This window comes from Rana temporaria, chromosome 7, assembly GCF_905171775.1.
Source record: "Rana temporaria chromosome 7, aRanTem1.1, whole genome shotgun sequence".
Classification (NCBI taxonomy): domain Eukaryota; kingdom Metazoa; phylum Chordata; class Amphibia; order Anura; family Ranidae; genus Rana; species Rana temporaria.
In genome coordinates, this window is record NC_053495.1 from 168,320,986 (window position 1) to 168,341,767 (window position 20,782).

At 42.5% G+C, this 20,782-nt stretch overlaps 9 non-coding genes and 1 pseudogene across 9 annotated transcripts; all 10 read left to right on the plus strand.

Annotated features, from left to right (window-relative positions):
* Positions 1 to 3,248: 3,248 nt before the first annotated feature.
* On the plus strand, positions 3,249 to 3,329 carry LOC120946347. The gene has a single exon (XR_005750682.1). It is a non-coding gene; the product is annotated as a small nucleolar RNA SNORD24 (small nucleolar RNA).
* A 147-nt stretch (positions 3,330 to 3,476) lies between these two features.
* On the plus strand, positions 3,477 to 3,556 carry LOC120946366. The gene has a single exon (XR_005750699.1). It is a non-coding gene; the product is annotated as a small nucleolar RNA SNORD79 (small nucleolar RNA).
* Positions 3,557 to 8,828: 5,272 nt separating this feature from the next.
* Positions 8,829 to 8,909, plus strand: LOC120946407. The gene has a single exon (XR_005750730.1). It is a non-coding gene; the product is annotated as a small nucleolar RNA snR60/Z15/Z230/Z193/J17 (small nucleolar RNA).
* Positions 8,910 to 10,303: 1,394 nt separating this feature from the next.
* On the plus strand, positions 10,304 to 10,378 carry LOC120946414. Its single transcript, XR_005750737.1, has one exon. It is a non-coding gene; the product is annotated as a small nucleolar RNA snR60/Z15/Z230/Z193/J17 (small nucleolar RNA).
* A 999-nt stretch (positions 10,379 to 11,377) lies between these two features.
* LOC120946399 lies at positions 11,378 to 11,449 on the plus strand. The gene has a single exon (XR_005750724.1). It is a non-coding gene; the product is annotated as a small nucleolar RNA SNORD47 (small nucleolar RNA).
* Positions 11,450 to 14,400: 2,951 nt separating this feature from the next.
* Positions 14,401 to 14,480, plus strand: LOC120946371. The gene has a single exon (XR_005750704.1). It is a non-coding gene; the product is annotated as a small nucleolar RNA SNORD79 (small nucleolar RNA).
* Positions 14,481 to 15,615: 1,135 nt separating this feature from the next.
* LOC120946438 lies at positions 15,616 to 15,692 on the plus strand. Its single transcript, XR_005750759.1, has one exon. It is a non-coding gene; the product is annotated as a small nucleolar RNA SNORD77 (small nucleolar RNA).
* Positions 15,693 to 17,536: 1,844 nt separating this feature from the next.
* LOC120946400 lies at positions 17,537 to 17,614 on the plus strand (annotated as a pseudogene).
* A 2,025-nt stretch (positions 17,615 to 19,639) lies between these two features.
* LOC120946450 lies at positions 19,640 to 19,704 on the plus strand. The gene has a single exon (XR_005750771.1). It is a non-coding gene; the product is annotated as a small nucleolar RNA SNORD75 (small nucleolar RNA).
* Positions 19,705 to 20,600: 896 nt separating this feature from the next.
* LOC120946415 lies at positions 20,601 to 20,675 on the plus strand. The gene has a single exon (XR_005750738.1). It is a non-coding gene; the product is annotated as a small nucleolar RNA snR60/Z15/Z230/Z193/J17 (small nucleolar RNA).
* Positions 20,676 to 20,782: the final 107 nt, after the last annotated feature.

The window sequence follows — 20,782 nt, forward strand, 5'->3', positions numbered from 1 at the left end:
GAGGGCGGCTGTCATGGTCAATTTTCCCCCTTGGGCGGCGCTGGCGCCGCAAGGAAAGTGCACATGTTGCCTTGCGCTAGCGCCGGCCCTGTGTGCGCTGTAATATTTTGTTCTTTTTGTATGGTCTTATGGTTGCACATCTATAACCACTTGAGATCCGCGCTATGGTCGAAAGACGTCCACAGCGCGGCTCTCAAGTGCCGGGTGGACGTCCCTGGACGTCCTGTTGTTGTTGTTCCCTGTGCGCGCCACTGGTGGGCGCGCAGCGGGGAAACAACGTGCCCGGCGCATCGTTCGGGAGCCGATGCGACTACCTGGCGGCTGCGATGTCTGCCAGACACACGCGATCGTCGTTTACACAGCAGGACGTGGAGCTCTGTGTGTAAACACAGAGCTCCACGTGCTGTCAGGGAGAGAGGAGACCGATCTGTGTCCCTTTACATAGGGACACAGCATCGGTCACCTCCCCCAGTCAGTCCCCTCCCCCCACACAGTAAGAACACAATGAGGGAATACATTTAACCCCTTCCTCACCCCCTAGTGTTAACCCCTTCACTGCCAGTCACATTTATACAGTAATTAGTGCATTTTTATAGCACTGATCGCTGTATAAATGTTAATGGTCCCAAAATTGTGTCAAAAGTGTCCGACAAAAAATAAAAACCGCAGAGGTGATCAAATACCACCAAAATAAAGCTCTATTTGTGGGGGAAAAAAGGACGTCAATTGTGTTTGGGAGCCACGTCGCACGACCGCGCAAATGTCAGTTAAAGCGACGCAGTGCCGGGAGCTGAAATTTCACCTGGGCACGAAGGGGGTTTATGTGCCCAGTAAGCAAGTGGTTAATGCATTTTTTTCCCCCCAGTTGTCTTTCAGGACAGCCCATGAGAGAAGCCCCTCCTCCTGACAGGAACAGGAAACACATCACCAATACACTTTAAAAGGCAGTCCCTCTGCTGAACTGGTCAGTTTATTGTGTTTTCGCCAGACGGAGGAGATGCATCACCTGGAACCAGGGTTAGGTAGGCCTTTGGTCTCTGGCTTTCTTTTTTGTGCCACCCACATCTTTACTTACTTGGCTCCACTGGGAGCAGCTAGTAGGATTTTTGTCAAGAAGGCCGTCCAAGACCACTCCATGGAGGAAAATGGCAGCTTGGTTCCCTTTCTCCTTCCATGCCTGGCGAATGCCATGACTGGAAGTGGCATACCCCCTTGACAGGAACCAGCACAGGCAGTGTGGGTTCCCAGTCCAAATGTCTGGGTACGTGCACTGTCTGCACTATAGGAAATCTTTGGGCAGAGGGGCTTGTGCAGTAGCTACGTTGGGTTGTGGCCTGTCTGTGTTCCTTTGTGACCGGATGATGCACGGCACTAATCCTTATGGGGGGTCATTTCCAGGAGCCGGAGGTTTTGGTTCCAAGTCTCTTTTTCGGAGAAGGGAAAGGGCTAGCTGGTGCCTTTTTTTAAACAGCATTTTCCTCAAGCAAGGGCTGTCAGGAAGCTACAGGTGGAGGAGCTAATACTGCATTTTGGGCTCAATGTAGATTACAGCTCAGGCTGATACAGGTGCCCTTGGTACCAGAAGGACACAGGTAAGATGGAGGTTGCTGTACCTACTTTTCACTTGTGTTTGCTCCTATTTTTTCACCTAGCTTGTAATTTGTCACCTGGGCCCCCTTGAGTTGGGGTTAATGTGACGGGGCACTGTTAGGTTCATTATCCTCCTTGGTCAATAGGGGGAAGCCCAACTAGTGCCAAGATCCATGTTTTAGGCTGTAGGGGATCCCTAGAAGGTGGATTGTTGTTTTTTTTTTATTGGTCCCACTACTCCTTAACTGAAAGTGTCAGTGTGGGTTTTTTTCCCTTCTTCCCCAATCTTCTCTAGCCTCACAGAGCACACTAATTGGCCTTAATTGTTTCTAGTATCTGTTACCTGGGTGTGGTTGCCTCATGGGTGTTTGGTTTACCTCCCTACACACAGTACAATCTGCAGTCTGTTATTTTCAGCTGACAGAAGTTTTTTTTTTTTTTTTTTTTTTTTTCACAGAAACCTTCCCTTCCCACTAGAGAGCTGGGAAGGATGAAGTGTAAACTTTTGATGGAAGACCGGGTATACTTTGTCACTCACCTGGGATCTGACTATACAAGCCTCAGGGGAGAGGTCGGTCTCATGGTAAATTTACAGCCTTGGCTCAAGTCTGTCTTTTAAGCCTAAGGTTTAATGTTCTACTTTGCTTCTTGGGTGTGGTAACCATTTTGGGTGCTACTGGGTTTGCATATGGAGTTGCATTTTTGTCTGTTACCTGGGTTTTGCTGCCTCACAGGTGTTTTGGTTTGCCTTCCTACGGTGCAATCTGCAGTTAACAACTCAGTTGGCAGAAGTTAAAGCGGAGTTCCAACAACAATTAGCATTTTTTAAATGTATGTCCTTTCATCCTGCGTTTTTATAATATAAATCCGGTCACTTACTATTTTACAATCCGCCGCCGATCCGCATAGATATTTAAAAAAGATAGTTTATAAAACCTATGTCTACACTGTTGTCATTTTGCTTGTGGGCACTGTGAAGCCTACAAGCACTTCCTGGAAGTCTTGGATGGGGAGTGATAATTGGACAGTGCACTGCATCCTGGGAAATGATGACACACATTTCCCAGGAGCATTAGAAGGAGATGTCAGATTCCTAGGTGGTTTCAAAGGCAGATTTCGTGGGACCGCATAGCAACAGGCATTTCCAGGTGGGTAAAAAAAAGTTTTTTCTTTTTAGGTCTCATGCGCACAATAATGGGGGGGGGGGGGGGGACTAAGTCTAAACCCCAGAGCTTTTTGATGAAGGACTTGTCACCTGGTGTAATATGCCTTCACTCACTTGGGATTTGACCTTTTTATAAGCCTCAGTATTTCTGTTGGGTTTATCCTGCCATACATTGTGTCAGGAAAAATGTACACCCTTCACCCTTGTGACATTGCATCCGCTGGGCCATTGATTAGCTCCTGCTGTGTCCAGTCACAGCAGGGGCAGGTATTTTCAAGGGAATTTTCCCAGAGTGTGGTTATGTGACTTTTTTCTTTGTAAAGAATACCTAATCGCATGCAAGAGATTATTTGCTTATACATGATTGGATGATAGAAATCAGCAGAGCTTCACATATCACCATGCTGAGGGCGTATCCCCTTACGAAGTGAAGCCTTTGCCTTTTAGTCTTTCCAACCCGGAGAGAAGTTCAGGGCCTAACTATACAGTGTAATGCTACTGTGATGACACTTATTTGCTACTCTTGACTGTGAGGATGATGAGACAGCTTACCACCAATATATGTTCTGAGGCATTACAAAGAGAGGCAGCAAAGAGCCCACTAATGTGTACACTTCTGCTAACAAATTTTAATTTTTTTTAATAGATGTGGAGCCCAGTCCATCATGGTGCAGTACACTCGGGTAAGTTGATGTCTCTTCTGCCCGATATGAGAACATAATGCTGTACATGATGACTTGAAATAATCAATGGGAATCTCTCTGAATAAGACTGAGGGAAATATTCTATTCTGATGCAGTGTAGAAAATAAGAAGCTTCCTTTCATTTGTACATTTTGCCTTTAAAGTTGGCTTTTTTTTTTTTTCTTTATTAGATCAAAGATGTTCTATGCCTAGATGATCCATAACTGTGGAGGGACACAAGGTTTGTAACTTATGATTTTATAATTGATTGCTTAGCAGATTGTGCAAATTGCTCTGTAGAGTCCTCATGCACTACTATTAGGCTTCATTTCCACTGGCGTTTTTACAGCCACTTGTGTTAGCCTTTTTTTACAGCTTAAAAACGCCTGTCAATGAATGTCTGTCTGTCTGTCTGTCTGTCTGTCAATGAATGTCTGTCTGTCTGTCAATGAATGTCTGTCTGTCTGTCTGTCAATGAATGTCTCTGTCTGTCTGTCAATGAATGTCTCTGTCTGTCTGTCAATGAATGTCTGTCTGTCTGTCTGTCAATGAATGTCTGTCTGTCTGTCAATGTCTGTCTGTCAATGAATGTCTGTCTGTCAATGAATGTCTGTCTGTCAATGAATGTCTGTCTGTCAATGAATGTCTGTCTGTCAATGAATGTCTGTCTGTCTGTCAATGAATGTCTGTCTGTCTGTCAATGAATGTCTGTCTGTCTGTCAATGAATGTCTGTCTGTCTGTCAATGAATGTCTGTCTGTCTGTCAATGAATGTCTGTCTGTCTGTCAATGAATGTCTGTCTGTCTGTCTGTCTGTCAATGAATGTCTGTCTGTCTGTCTGTCAATGAATGTCTGTCTGTCAATGAATGTCTGTCTGTCTGTCTGTCTGTCAATGAATGTCTGTCTGTCTGTCTGTCAATGAATGTCTGTCTGTCTGTCTGTCAATGAATGTCTGTCTGTCTGTCAATGAATGAATGTCTGTCTGTCAATGAATGTCTGTCTGTCTGTCTGTCAATGAATGTCTGTCTGTCAATGAATGTCTGTCTGTCAATGAATGTCTGTCTGTCAATGAATGTCTGTCTGTCAATGAATGTCTGTCTGTCAATGAATGTCTGTCTGTCAATGAATGTCTGTCTGTCAATGAATGTCTGTCTGTCTGTCAATGAATGTCTGTCTGTCTGTCAATGAATGTCTGTCTGTCTGTCAATGAATGTCTGTCTGTCAATGAATGTCTGTCTGTCAATGAATGTCTGTCTGTCAATGAATGTCTGTCTGTCAATGAATGTCTGTCTGTCTGTCAATGAATGTCTGTCTGTCTGTCAATGAATGTCTGTCTGTCTGTCAATGAATGTCTGTCTGTCTGTCAATGAATGTCTGTCTGTCTGTCAATGAATGTCTGTCTGTCTGTCAATGAATGTCTGTCTGTCTGTCTGTCAATGAATGTCTGTCTGTCTGTCTGTCAATGAATGTCTGTCTGTCAATGAATGTCTGTCTGTCTGTCTGTCTGTCAATGAATGTCTGTCTGTCTGTCTGTCTGTCAATGAATGTCTGTCTGTCAATGAATGTCTGTCTGTCAATGAATGTCTGTCTGTCAATGAATGTCTGTCTGTCAATGAATGTCTGTCTGTCAATGAATGTCTGTCTGTCAATGAATGTCTGTCTGTCTGTCAATGAATGTCTGTCTGTCTGTCAATGAATGTCTGTCTGTCTGTCTGTCAATGAATGTCTGTCTGTCTGTCAATGAATGTCTGTCTGTCTGTCAATGAATGTCTGTCTGTCTGTCTGTCAATGAATGTCTGTCTGTCAATGAATGTCTGTCTGTCAATGAATGTCTGTCTGTCTGTCAATGAATGTCTGTCTGTCTGTCAATGAATGTCTGTCTGTCTGTCAATGAATGTCTGTCTGTCTGTCAATGAATGTCTGTCTGTCTGTCAATGAATGTCTGTCTGTCTGTCAATGAATGTCTGTCTGTCTGTCAATGAATGTCTGTCTGTCTGTCAATGAATGTCTGTCTGTCTGTCTGTCAATGAATGTCTGTCTGTCTGTCTGTCAATGAATGTCTGTCTGTCTGTCTGTCAATGAATGTCTCTGTCTGTCTGTCAATGAATGTGTCTGTCTGTCAATGAATGTGTCTGTCTGTCTGTCAATGAATGTCTGTCTGTCAATGAATGTCTGTCTGTCAATGAATGTCTGTCTGTCTGTCAATGAATGTCTGTCAATGAATGTCTGTCTGTCTGTCAATGAATGTCTGTCAATGAATGTCTGTCTGTCTGTCAATGAATGTCTGTCAATGAATGTCTGTCTGTCTGTCAATGAATGTCTGTCTGTCTGTCTGTCAATGAATGTCTGTCTGTCTGTCTGTCTGTCAATGAATGTCTGTCTGTCTGTCAATGAATGTCTGTCTGTCTGTCAATGAATGTCTGTCTGTCTGTCAATGAATGTCTGTCTGTCTGTCTGTCAATGAATGTCTGTCTGTCTGTCTGTCTGTCAATGAATGTCTGTCTGTCTGTCTGTCAATGAATGTGTCTGTCTGTCAATGAATGTGTCTGTCTGTCAATGAATGTGTCTGTCTGTCTGTCAATGAATGTGTCTGTCTGTCTGTCAATGAATGTGTCTGTCTGTCTGTCAATGAATGTCTGTCTGTCTGTCAATGAATGTCTGTCTGTCTGTCAATGAATGTCTGTCTGTCTGTCAATGAATGAATGAATGTCTGTCTGTCAATGAATGTCTGTCTGTCAATGAATGTCTGTCTGTCTGTCAATGAATGTCTGTCTGTCTGTCAATGAATGTCTGTCTGTCTGTCAATGAATGTCTGTCTGTCTGTCAATGAATGTCTGTCTGTCTGTCAATGAATGTCTGTCTGTCTGTCAATGAATGTCTGTCTGTCAATGAATGAATGTCTGTCTGTCAATGAATGTCTGTCTGTCTGTCAATGAATGTCTGTCTGTCTGTCAATGAATGTCTGTCTGTCTGTCAATGAATGTCTGTCTGTCTGTCAATGAATGTCTGTCTGTCTGTCAATGAATGTCTGTCTGTCTGTCAATGAATGTCTGTCTGTCTGTCAATGAATGTCTGTCTGTCTGTCAATGAATGTCTGTCTGTCAATGAATGTCTGTCTGTCTGTCTGTCAATGAATGTCTGTCTGTCTGTCAATGAATGTCTGTCAATGAATGTCTGTCTGTCTGTCAATGAATGTCTGTCTGTCTGTCAATGAATGTCTGTCTGTCTGTCAATGAATGTCTGTCTGTCTGTCAATGAATGTCTGTCTGTCTGTCAATGAATGTCTGTCTGTCTGTCTGTCAATGAATGTCTGTCTGTCTGTCAATGAATGTCTGTCTGTCTGTCTGTCAATGAATGTCTGTCTGTCTGTCTGTCAATGAATGTCTGTCTGTCTGTCTGTCAATGAATGTCTGTCTGTCTGTCAATGAATGTCTGTCTGTCTGTCTGTCAATGAATGAATGTCTGTCTGTCTGTCTGTCAATGAATGTCTGTCTGTCTGTCTGTCAATGAATGTCTGTCTGTCAATGAATGTCGTTTTTACAGCTCTTGTGAAAAAGAGCTGCGCTGCAAAATGTGAAAAAATATCAACGTGACATTCAAATATAAATGGGTGCTACATGCACAAACCACTAGTGTAATCTGAGATAAACCAATGAATAGTGCAAAGTCCATATGAGTGGAAGAATCGTAGAGAAAATCAAAAGAAGGCAGAAAATTCTCCAAATGGGTGAAAAGTATCCTGGCAGTATCCCGTGAATCTGTAAAACAGATGATAGTGTCCTCCACCAGTATATCCTAGCTGCTTACCAGATAATTGATATAATCAAGCATGTAGCCAAGTAAAACCACCGAGACAGTTTCCAGGATCTCCAGGGTACGTTTTTCACTTTCACAAATCAGACCACTCAATCTCCATAGTATAACCCAAAAGAGAGAAGGCTGACATAGTGTATTACCATAAAAAGGGTTTTTATTATTAAGTATTGCACTTACAATTATGCAGTAAAATCGTGCGTGTAGTATGTTTAGCCGGCCGGCTGTACTGTCCGCTCGTCCTTCCGGATAGACAGCGCAAATCTTGGTGACGTCAGCACGCCGCTCTTCCCAACGCCGTTTCGTCCAATGACTTCTTCCAGGGGTTTTTACAGCTCTACTCTGGAGCTTCAGAACGCCCTGGTCCTGCGTTTTTTTTACAGCTCAAAAACGCCTATGCCATTTGCAGCTCAAAAACGTCTTTGTGGGCATGATGCCATAGAATAACATGGACAGGCGTTTTTAAGCTGTAAAAAACGCTCATAAAAGTGGCTGTAAAAACGTCAGTGGAAATGAAGCCTTATAGTAGAATATGGAATAATAGGATAGCACCATGGCTACTAGACGTTGGCTTAGGTCTTTAAAGTGATACTCGGCCCTGGTGCAGCTACTTCAGCACTATTTGAAAGCTGCTTTATTTTGATTTTTTTGTGGCTTGCAACTTTGTTAAACAGAAGTCTATGCAATTCGCAATGAAATTGTCAACAAGTAGTTCAGTAACTTTTTTCAAAATCGCCGCAACATGAGGCGTGGTAGTCTGAACAGTTCAGTTGCCAACACACTGGTGGGATTTGTCAGTTCCAAATGGCACCAGTGTGAACATCAGCTAAAGGTAAATGGTTTGCACAGAGCAGCCACAGCCCCTAATCTCCCCTGCCTGTGCTCCTGGTTCCTCCCACCCGAGTGCCTCCATAGGAAGCTGCTTGCTATGGGCACATTAACGTGTGCTTGCTCCTGAAGCCCAGCTAAGATACAATGGGGCTCAGCCCTGCTTCCTCCTCACTGGCTGACAGCAGAAGCCAGAGGTTCCTGCTGTCTGAGCCCCAATGAGGAGGCATAAAACTGGGAGCAGCTGCTCTCGTGCACATTGCTGGATCAAGATCTGCATTGTGTGTGGGATATGTTCCCCTTTTTCTTTTTTTTTTTTTTTTTTGCGAGCTGCGTACTAAAGGGTCCTCCTTGCCTTCATGAGAGTGTAACTGGGTCATAGATTTGGCAAAAACTTAACAGATATTCTAACCCCTCTCCACTTCAAACTAAAAGCCTTTAGTTGCGCTTTAATAGAAATGACATATGCTTAATAGTGTGCTTTTAGCCTCAGTTTTAAAAGTGACGTGTCGCAGGCGTATAGTGGCCCTTTGTAATAACGTTGCTTATGATCACGGTGCGTCAATATGAGCCCTGCAAGGTCTGTCAGTCGATCATTTGATTGTTTCTTTAAATTGAAAAACCACTTGACTTTATTAGGGCTGTACAAAGGCTTATGCCGGCCATACTGATGTAACCATTGTAGGTTCAAGCTGTGCTTGGATCCTTTTAGCAAGGCTTTACATCTCTTGACATCAGAAATCAAATCTCAGACACCATGATGATTGCATAGTTCAGCAGATGAACAGTGATGAACACAGCTTGTCTTTCGCTCCTATCTGATGTGTCTGTCTCCTGGGAGGGGGGGCTGAACGAAATGTTAAACTTCCACTAATTGGTGTTTCTCTGCAGGTTGTGTACACAGAAGCAAACTACAGTATGCAGGATGGCTTAAAGGTGTGTGTGTGTGTGTGTGTGTGTTTTTTTTATATATATATATATATAATTTTTTTTTTCTAAAAAGGTTCCTTTAAGCTTGTGCATTGTTGGTTCACTTACCTTTTCCTTCGATTTCCATCCTTAATGTTTTTTTTTCTTTGTCTGAATTTCCCACTACCTGTTTCTCCTCATCATCCGAGCGGTGGTTAGTCAGCCAGAACAGCTTACGGAGGAGGAACAGGAAGTGAGAAATTCAGACAGGGGGGGGGGGGAGAAACATTTAGAAGGGAAATCGAAGGAAAGGGTAAGTGAACCAACAATGCACTACCTTAAAGGAACCTATTTAGAAAATAAAAAAACAAACCTTTACAACTCCTTTTAACCACTTCATTACTGGGCAAATAAACCCCCTTCGTGCCCAGGCCAATTTTCAGCTTTCACGCATTTTGAATGACAATTGCGCGGTCATACAACACTGTACCCAAATTATTTGTATCATTTTTTTCCCCCCACAAATAGAGCTTTCTTTTGGTGGTATTTTATCCCCTTTTCTTTTTTTTTTTTTTTTTTTTTTTTTTTTTTGCGCTATAAACAAGACAGAAAATTTTGAAGAAAACAATATTTACTTTTTGTTATAATAATATCCCAATTTTTTGTTAAAAAAAAAAAAATTTCCTCGGTTTAGGCCGATATGTATTCTTCTACATATTCTTGTTAAAAAAAATCGCAATAAGCGTATATTGATTGGTTTGCGCAAAAGTTATAGCGCCTACAAAATAGGGGATAGATTTATGTCTGTCAGGCGGCAGCCGGTATATTGTTCAGAGCACATGCACCAGTGACTTGACGGCTGCTGTTTGCTAGACTATCTCCTTAATGGTGCACATTTATAAATGTGTTTTTTACCTACAGGTAAGCTTTGATTTACTTTAATTCTGTTCTCGGTTTCAGCATTGCAGCTGAATTACATTGGTAAACCTCTGCCATGTAAAGATTGGGTTGTAGGACGTTCTGAAGAACTTAAAGAGTAGAAATTGTGCCCACGAGTCAAAGGTACAAACTTGTGTGTAATCACTCTGCTGCTCTGACCTGTATGCTAGACCCTAGGCTGTTTGGAAGCAGCAATATACCGGTAACTTTTCAGCAGAAAATAAAACGACTTGCTCTCAGCATAAGCAGTTTCAATATTTAAATTCTGCACAGCTAATCTCTTTTCTGCATCTTTGTAGGCCTGGCTACAGTTTGCATGCCACCTTAGGACTTGGAAGAGGTGGGTAGATATTCCATATAATATTGATGTATAGGATTATTGTATATGATGACACCATAGTTCAGCTGATTGCTATGAAGAACAATCTTTCGCTCCCATCTGATACATTCTTAGAATCTTATTTGCTTGGGCACAATATTGAGCTCATTGGTATGTTTCTTTGTAGGCCTGGCTACAGTTTACATGCCAAGTCGGGAGGATGCTTTTAAAAATGGTAAGTAGATACTTTTAGTCTCCGTGCTTGCATGCAAATAACCTAGTTCAGCAGAGTATTTTGCTTAAGGTGACCTCCCTAACAATAGCCCTCCAGTTGCCTGCCTTACCTGTGTAAGTTTGTGGGGGGGGTTACTAAAGTTTCACTTAGAGTAGATCCAGCCTGGGTGAACTCCCAGGTGCTGCCATTCCTGGTAAGCCAATGGTGAAGCCTTTTGGCTGCACAGCAGGTTCCCTAGTGCGCAAAGAATGCTGCACTTTCTAAATATTGTGACAGGGAAGGACGGGGCTGAACTTCTGTGAGATCGGGCCCTGGCCTATCTCTAAAAGTGGGGAAGGAGACCTGTCAGATGTTACCAGAGGGGAGGAAGCATACCCAAGTTTCATTTTTGGTTGGAACTCCACTTAATTATCCAGGAGGCCACTGACTTGGAACTCCTAGATGTGGGTAATGACATTGCTTCGGCACAAGTTGCATTTTGAGATTATTGCAGTCGTGGCATCTTTTATAGCCATTGCCTGGTTTAACAAATCCTTATTCTGAGGTGGTGACTTGCCAAGTGGCTTAGACTTGCCCTAGAACTAGGTGTCAGAATTGCAAATGTCGGGTTCATTAGCTTTTATCAATGTGTGGCATTTTCAAATGTTATAATCAACTGGTGCATGTAAATACTTTTTCAATGATCTGTAAATGATGACTTTAAGAATCAGGTCTCTGATCACTTTGAGGACGATATCGCTCACTGATGCAGACTAAGACTAGGGAAAATCTTGCCAAACTATTCCAAATGTTTCCCTAAACAGTATATTTTGCTTCTCAGGTTTCCTTTTTGGTAATGATCAAGATGCAACTATGGTAAGTGAAGCATTTTAGGTACAATTTCTCAAATTTACTGTAACCAGTGATGAAAACGATTCTGCCATATGAAACCTGATTCCACTATTACCGTTCCACTTTTTTCTGAGGTTACATGGCAGTAAACTGCATTATGCCAACACAATATTGCATATAGGTTGGTAACCCTTTCTCTGCCATGCAAGCAACAAGATCCCTTAAAATTCCACTCTTGTAACTTTTATGGTCTCCTTTTTCCATGTGCCATCACTTGTGGGGGGGGATGTTATTGCATCGGCGGACATTTTACCTGCACATCACCCCCTCATCAGAACGTCTGCTTTTCAGGAGGCCAACATTATCCATTTTTGGCACTGCCATTCGGCCTATGCTTGGGTCCAAGAGTATTTTACAAAAGTATGTTTGCACATCTACTGGCTATACGAAGGACTCAGGGGGATTTTTTTCGTAGGGTATTTAGATCACTTACTTCTGAAGGCTTCAGTAAAACTATCTGTAGACGACTGAGAGCCTGTCCAGATTCTTCAGGCTTTCAAATTTCACGAATCGGGTTTACATCCACTTATCCATCTCATTTCAGAAGCATCTTGCTTGCCCTTTACTCAATGAGTCTCTCAGATCAGACATTACAGCATCAGTTGCTTCCCTGGGATCTTCATTTGTTTCTCCCTGGCCTTCAGAAACCATCCTTTGTCCCCTGTTAGGCTGGGTTCACACCTATGCATTTTTAGTGTTTTTGCAGATTTGTACTACAGAGCGTGTTCCATAGGAAACCATGGTAAATGGACTGTAGTGCAAAATGCACTAAAACTACATAGGTGTAAATCCAGCCTGAGGGAACTCCCTTAGGTCGCTCTCTCCTATAAAGTGGCCATCACATCTATTATAAATTCTTGTGTTGGTGCTATCGGGCAAAGTGTCGTTCCTGATTCTTCACAAAAATAAAGAGTTTCTGCAGCCAAGATCCTCCGTTCTACCATGTACACTAGACGCTGCCAAACGTATGTTCAGAGGCAGTCGCTTTTTATTTATTTTTTTTATTTTTTTTTTTTCCAATTGACCCTGAACTCATTCAATGTTATCATTCAATGTTTTCCTATGTGACCATGTACACAGTCTCATTTATTGCCGTTTTTGGGCAGTTGCGTTTAACAGCGTTTCTTTGGTGTCTGAACCCATTTTTTTTGCTTTCAAAGATTTCCACATTTCAAATGCTAAACGCCATAACCCGCGTTTTAGTTTATAGGCGTTTTTGGGCATTTAAAATTAAAATCCTGTGTAAACTAAGCCTTAAGGTCGGTCAAATTTGGAATAACAAATTGATTTCCACAATCAAGTCCATAGGAGACGAGAGAGTCTCATATTTTTGTATATTTCAAAGCGATGGCAAAGTAGATTGCACTTGCATGTAAAAGTGCCTGCCTGGCACTATGGAAAACGGCTAAGAGGAAAGAGGGTAGCCACACCTGGTGGGTTTTTGGAAGGCGGTAAACAACCACCCCCCAAAAAAACGCCTGCTGATCAGTCCGGCAATTCATCTAGGTGGCAGGCTGCAGCTCTGGTGTCTTCAATACAGTGGCTGCCGAGGTGCATCTCCTCTCCTCCCTGTGTATTTCTCCCATGGTTCAGTGAAGCAGGATCTTTCTATGAATAGCATAGAACCCACTGACAATGGGGTACTTTGATTTAGTAAGTGGGCTTAAGCGCAGTATAGGCCTATGGTGTGCCTAAATCCCTATTTTTATTTTTTTCAAATGTTCAGGTATTTTAAATAGCCTTGCAGGAGTTGAATGTAATTTTTTGTATATGTGCGCTGTAATATTTTCTTCTGTTTGTATGGTCTTATGGATGCACTTTTATTAATTTTTTGTATCCCCCCCCCCCCCCTCATTGTCTTCTAGGACAGCCCATGAGAGAAGACCCCTTCTCCTGACACCACTGGGAGCAGCTAGTAGGATTTTCTTCAAGAGGGCCCTCAAGACCACTCTGGCGAGGAAAGTGGCAGCTTGGTTCCCTTTCTCCTTCCAGTCATGGCCTTCGCCAGGCACAGAAGTGGCATACCCCCTTGACAGGAACCAGCACAGGCAGCATGTGTTTCCAGTCCAAATGTCTGGGTGTGGGCAGAGGGGCTCGGGCAGTACCCACATTGGTGTGTGTGTGTGTGTGTGTGTCCCAAGCCTTTTTCCGCGTAGGGGAAGTGCTACCAGGAAGCTACAGGTGGAGGAGCTAATAAACCTAACTAGTGCCAAGATCCCCCTACCCCTGTGGCGGTCTGTAGGGGATCTCTAGAAGGTGGATTGATGGGGGTTTTTACTGGCCCCGCTACTTCTTGACTGAAAGCGTCAGGCTGGGTTCACACCATCCCAGCATGCGGCTCACAGCAGGGGTCCGGTGCGTGCTGGTTCACCGGTTCTGGTCCGATTTCAGCCCGAATTTTTTTGCTTGAAATATAACCTGAAACGCACCAAAAAAGCACATGTTTTTCCGGCACACCGGACCAGCTGTGGAGATATGTGAACTGGCTCCATAGAGAGCCAGTCATTCTCCTGCTATGCAAATTGAATGCGGAGAAATGCGCATTCAATTCGCATAGGTGTGAACTCGGCCTTTTTTTCCTCTCCCAATCTTCTAGGCTCACAGCACACCAATTGGCCTTAATGTTTCTGGTATCTGTTACCTGGGTGTGGTTGCCTCACAGGTGTTTAGTTTACCTCCCTACACACAGTACAATCTGCAGTCTAAACTTCTGTCAACTGAAAATAACAATCTCCAACTGTTTTACAGACACCTTCATCTTTGCCTCTCTAGTGGGAATGGAAGTGGAAACTCTTGATCCCTTGATTGAAGACTGGTTACCGGGTCTACTTTGTCTTCACTCACCTGGGATCGGACTATACAAGCCTCCAGTGGAGAGGTTTGGTCTCATGGTGCATTTACAGCCTTGGCCTTGACTGTCTTTTAGGCCTAAGCTTTTTTTTTTTTTTTTAAGATGTGGAGCCCAGTCCATCATGGTGCAGTACACTCGGGTAAGTTGATGTATCTTCTGCCTGATATGAGAACATAATGCTGTACATGATGACTTGAAATAATCAATGGGAATCTCTCTGAATAAGACTGAGGGAAATCTTCTATTCTGATGCAGTGTAGAAAAAGGAGCTTCCTTTCATTTGTACGTTTTTGCCTTTTTTTTTTTATCAGATGTTCTATGCCTAGATGATCCATAGCTGTGAAGGGACACAAGGTTTGTAACTTATGATTTTATAATTGCTTGGCAGATTGTGCAAATTGCTCTGTAGAGTCCTCATGCACTACTACTTATAGTAGAATATGGAATAGGATGGCTACTAGATGTTGGATTAGGTCTTTTAAAGTGATACTCGGCCCTGGTGCAGCTACTTCAGCACAATTTGAAAGCTGCTTTATTTAGTCTATAGAAGTCTATGCAATTCGCAATGAAATTGTCAAAATAGTTCAGTAACTCTTTTTTTCAAAACCGCTGCAACATGAGTTGTGGCAGATTGAACAGTTCAGTTGCCAACAAACTGGTGCGATTTGTCAGTTCCAAATGGCACCGTGTGAACATCAGCTAAAGGTAAATGTTTGCACAGAGCAGCCATATCCTTGTGTGGTCCCCTCCCATCTGAGTGACTCCATAGCAAGCTGCTTTCTATGGGCGCATTAATGCGTGCTTGCTCCTGAAGCCCAGCTCTGTCAGTAAGACACAATGGGGCTCAGTCCTGCTTCCTCCTCACTGGCTGACAGCAACGGGAGCCAATGGTTCCTGCTGCTGTCTGAGCCAATGAGGAGGCAGAAAACTGGCAGCAGCTGCTCTCATGCACTTTGCTGGATCAAGATTGGCGTTGGGAGGTTTTGTTTTGGGAGGGCTGAAGGGAGCTGCATACTAAAGGTTTTTACTCGGAGTAACTGGGTCACAGATGGCTATAAAACTTATCGGCTATTCTACTCTCTCCAAACTAAAAGCCTTTAGTTATGCTTTAATAGAAATGACCTATGCTACATGGTGTGCTATAGCCTCAGTTTATAAGTGATGTGCTGCAGGCATATAGTGGATCTTGGAAACATTTTATGTGCGTCAATATGAGCCCTGCAAGATCTGTCTTTTTTATTTTTTTATTTTTTTTTAAATTTGAAAAAACGCTTGCATTAGGGCCACACAAAGGCTAATGCCGGACATACTGATGTAACCATTGTAGGTTCAAGCTGTGCTTGGTTTAGGTCTTTTTAGCAAGGCTTTACATTTCTTGAAATCAAATATCGGACACCATGATGATTGCATAATTCAGCAGATGAACAGTGATGAACACGGCTTGTCTTTCGCTCCTATCTGATGTGTCTGTCTCCTGGGAGGGGCTGAACGAAAATTTTGGAAACCTCCACTAATTGGTGTTTCTCTGCAGGTTGTGTACACAGAAGAAAACTACAGGATGGCTTAATCGGTATTCTGAATGTGGCATACAGGAAAAGCTTTGCGGGGTTACAAACTGTCTTGGGTGTATGTCTCCATCGGGATCACGGCCTGTCACAATTTCATTGGCTTACACCTGAGTCGCTTGTTTGCTTTAAATGATGATTCTTTAAAAGACTTGACCACCCCATGGAGGTATGTTATTGGCTTTATTAGACTTTCCACCTACTAAATTTTTTTATTTTTTACAGATGGAGAAGGCTTGTGCTGAAAGGGCCAATGCCAAGAGCTGTAAGGCATTGCAGTCATAATCTAGTTGAGATGTACAGCAACATCTTCTATACTAGGCCTTGTAATTGTGCATTGTACTGCATAGTTAAAATTAACTAGAAGCAAAACTTGACTCGCCCCCCCCAATCTTTGTCCCATTGGAGGTTTCCTGTCCTGATGACATGGAGGCAGTGTCGCCCCAAGACATTGTGTTGCCTGGGACCAAGAATGAAATGCTGCCCCCCCCCCAGAAAAAAAATCACGCCAACCAAAAAGCCCCCACACATTATTTTATATCATAACTAAAGGGGACCTATCATGGCTCTATACATGTATAAAGAGGACCTGTCATTACTCTTTACATGTAAAGGGATATCAAGAGGACCTGTCATGGCTCTATAAATGTATATAGGACTATAAAGAGTACTTGGCTCTATACATGTATAAAGAGGACCTGTCATGGCTCTATAAATGTATATAGGACTATAAAGAGTACTTGGCTCTATACATGTATAAAGAGAACCTGTCATGGCTCTATACATGTATAAAGAGGACCTGTCATGGCTCTATAAATGTATATAGGACTATAAAGAGGACTTGACTTGGCTCTATACATGTACAAAGGAGTATAACGAGGACCTGTCATGGCTCTATACATGTATAAAGGGACCTGTGAATTGCCGGCGTTCCACAATGTCTTTTGCGCAAACTAATCAATGTACGCTAATTGTGTTTTTTTTACCAACAATATGTAGAATACATATTGGCCTAAAATGAAGAAAATTGTTTGTTCTAAATTTTGGGGATATTTATTATAGCAAAAAGTTAAATATATATATTTATAGCACAAAAAATAAAAACCGCAGAGGTGATCAAATATCACCAAAAGAAAGCTCTATTTGTGGGAAAAAAGAACATCAATTTTATTTGGGTAGCGGAACGGGCTGGCAGGCATCAGTATGCTACCCCCCTAAAAGTGCTGCCTGGTACCCATGGTACCACCCGGTCCCATCATAGGGCCGGCCCTGCATGGAGGTTTAATATTTCCTTTCACTTCAGAACTAGCGTCCACAATGGAAGATTTCTCTATCTGGGAGCAACCCACAATTTAAAGATTTTCTTATACTTTTGCTTTTGGACAGAATAGAGGGTGAAGGCCTTTTTGGATACTTTTGTTTGCGTGTAAAGTATCTTTTTCTAGAAAATTGGTTAAAACCCTCATTCTTGACAATCTGCAGCAGTCATCTTGAGTGTAGTTGCATGAAGTATTGTGCCCTTTTTTGGGTTTCAAATGATCCAAATGTCTGACCTGAAATATATATGTGGACTTGTTACTGCTAACCTAAGCCCACAACTGTATTGTGCATGCACTGATGAGCTAATTGAGGTTTGCTAACCACCGTTGTCTTTTTCCCCCTAGGTGCATCATTGGGACTTTAATTTTTCTGGTGAGTAATCTGCGTAACTTGTACGTACTTTAAAAAAAATATATGTATTTGCTGGTTACCAGTGATGAAACTGATTCTGCCATATGATATAAAGGCTGATTATACTCTTAACCGTTCCACTTTTTTCTGAGGTAACTAACAGAATTTAAAGGGAATCCTTGGTGAAGTGAGGTGAAGAAAAATGACCCCCCCCTCTTATCTGCTGCCCCCTAAAACCTATTATCCCTGCAGTGTGGCAATTGTCTTGCTTTCAGTCCATTTCATGATTCCTTTAAAGATATTGGTAATGTGAATATTTTTTTTGGCTAAACTGTATTATATTAAATCTCTCTGCAGGTATCCATGTGTGAAGAGGTGTCCTTACTTAAGATTGCTATTACTAGAAATGCTAGGGGGGGTGCTTTTCAAAGTGACTTCTCAGCAAAATGAAGCATGGAGACGATGAATGGGTGAGCTTGCTTTGAATATAAAATGAATTAAATTGCATTTTTTGGTTTGCTTCTCGGATGCAGTGTAGCTCAGCTTTAAAGTGGAGTTCCACCCATTTTTTTATGTTTGTCTGTGCTGCATGCTCTAATCTCATAGTGTTCAGAATGGACAATTTTTATTTAATTTGTTGCTTGTAAATACCTTTATTTTGTAGTCCTTCATTACTTCCTCCTCATTTGCCTAGGCTATTTGCAAGGGTTTCTGGGATAGGCATCATGTTTCCCAGTAGTCCTTGCAAACCTGACTGAAACCTATTACATTGCTTGTGCACTGAGCATGTGCGAGATATGCAAAGCTGAAATCCAGGAAGTCATACAGTCTGGCTTCATGATGCCCACACTTAAGATGGCCACGGTCTATTTCTAGATTATAAACTAATAATAAATCTAAATGCTGTAACAACCTAACAAAACGGACCTTAGTTTACAGACTAACTTTACTAGAATACATTAAGCTTGTGTATTACAGGGGTATTTATATTTAAAAAGTGAAATTGTGGGTGGAACTCCCCTTTAAGGTGCTGAAGGTCATTCCTTTGAACACTGTGCATACCATTGGTTAACCATTTGATTCCTATGTTGTAATCGTTGCAATCTTAGTCTAGTGATTGTATCAAGACAACTGGTATTTCAGGCCAATGGAGTGTTGGCAGTCAATTCGGTATGAAAGGGTGACCTTAAAGTGGTTTTAAACCCCATTCATAACATCTTGACCTAGGCACACATCTGTAGTGTTTACTGATAACCAGAAAGGAGCAGCAGAAAGACGGCACTTAGAGCTTTAAAGAGATAAGTAGTCACTTTTGACAAGTTCTCTTGACATAAGAACAGCTGAAATTTTGTATCAGGGAGGGAGCTTAGAGGTAAGCAGAGAGCTTGTCTATTCATAGTACAGCGCGGCTTGTTCCTTCCTTAATCTGCCTGTGGTGGGGACAGGTTGCCTTTCTACCGATCGGCTCAAGATAAGCCCAGTCTCCCCACTCAACCCCACGTGCTGCTGAAACCAGAAGGATTTGTAACACTATCTGCACTTTCCAAAGTGTAGAAAGGGAAACGTAGCCGATCTACAAGTAAAACTTGTGCAGGGAGATTTGTTTCATCTCTGTATCTGAGGCTGTTCACTTCACTGGGTAGAGGAGAGGGTTTGCATCCACTTTAATGAGATTAATGTGCATGCCATAATGCACTGCCTGCAGTGGCCTTCGATGCTGTAAATAAGCCTATGATCAGGGCTGGACTGGGACAATAATTTGGCCCTGGACTTCATCCAGACCGGCCCACTTTAATTCAATAAAATGGTGCCCCCCCCCCCTCGAAAAATCACGCCCACCAAAAGGCCCCTACATCCATTATTGTATATCATGAGAGGGAAAGGGGGTGAGAGGGGGGTGAGTGTAAGAAAAAGAGAGAGCGTAAAAGAGGGGGTGAGTGTAGGACCCCTTTTTACACTGAGGCGTTTAGGCGCTTTTGGGCTAAAAATAGCGCCTGTAAAGCGACTGAAAAACGCTTCCACTGCAGTCCCAGTGTGAAAGCCTGAGTGCTTTCACACTGGGGCGCTGCCAGAGCGTTAAAAAAAAAGTCCTCCAAGCAGCATCTCTCTTTTAAAAAACGGCCCACTGAGCCATCGGCCCACCGGGAAACTCCCTGTAGTCCCTATGGCCAGTCCATCCCTGCCTATGATGCTGTAAGAGTAGTGGGCAGAAGTGATTTCTGATATCTTTAATAACACTGAGGCTTAACCAGATTATATAGCTGTATAGTGCCAAATGTATGGGGTGCAATTGCAGTTGTCAATTGATCTGGTTTGTAAAAACTGAATGTTGGAGACGCTTGATTGCACAGCTTCTAACAGAACCTGAACTTGGACTTCTGCTTACATGGCAGTGGTTTGCTCAAGTCGGCCCACTTGATTGGTTAACCATTATCACTTGGATGTCCTGACTCTCTCTGGCCAGTGTACCCTCCTGTAAAGCTTTAGTTTAGTAAGATTTCTACTGATGTGGGAATAAACCTGCCATTAATCTCCCTCTGTTGGAGGGAAATGCTTGTAGTTGTGGCCTGAACTCATGCAAAATGTGTCAACCACCTAGTTTTGGTATTTGGCTCAGTGCAATCAATTTTTATTTTGGGGTTGCTTGGCAGGGGTCAGATGCTGCTATGGGGGACCCTAGTGGGTTTAATTTTTACATGGTAATGACTTAAAATAAGATGCATGTAGGTGGCATTTTTATTTACATAAACCATTTTTGATCTTTCAGATGCTGTTACGAAGCTGGCCAATTTCAATGTAAGTGCTACTAAAAGTGTTGGTATACTGTGATTTTGCTTTTTATCAATGGGAATCTCTCTGAAAAAGAATGAAAGAAACTTACGTCTGTATGCTGTGTCTAGGGTAGGCAACCTGGGGCCCTCCAGCTGTTGCAGAAATAAAAGTCCCAGCATGCCTCTGGGAGTAACTGCCAGCATTGCAATGCCTCAATGGGAAATGTTGTTCCAGAACAGCTAGAGGGCCCCAGGTTGCTTACCCCCTGGTCTAGCTGTAACTAGCTGCTTGATAAAGATTGTGTTTTTTTTTTTTTTTTTTTTTTTTAAACTTCAAGGGCATTACAATGTGAAGGTAACGGCTTGTACACAGGTTAACATGATGATTTTATAGTTCATCAGACTGACTGTGGTGATCACCTTTCGCTCCTATCTGATTAATACTGTCTCAAGCTTGAGTTTTTTTCTGGTAAAGTGATGCTTTAAATACAAATCTAAGCCATGCCTAACCATTGACAGTGCTATAAGCTTGGCACTGGCACCCTGGGTGTC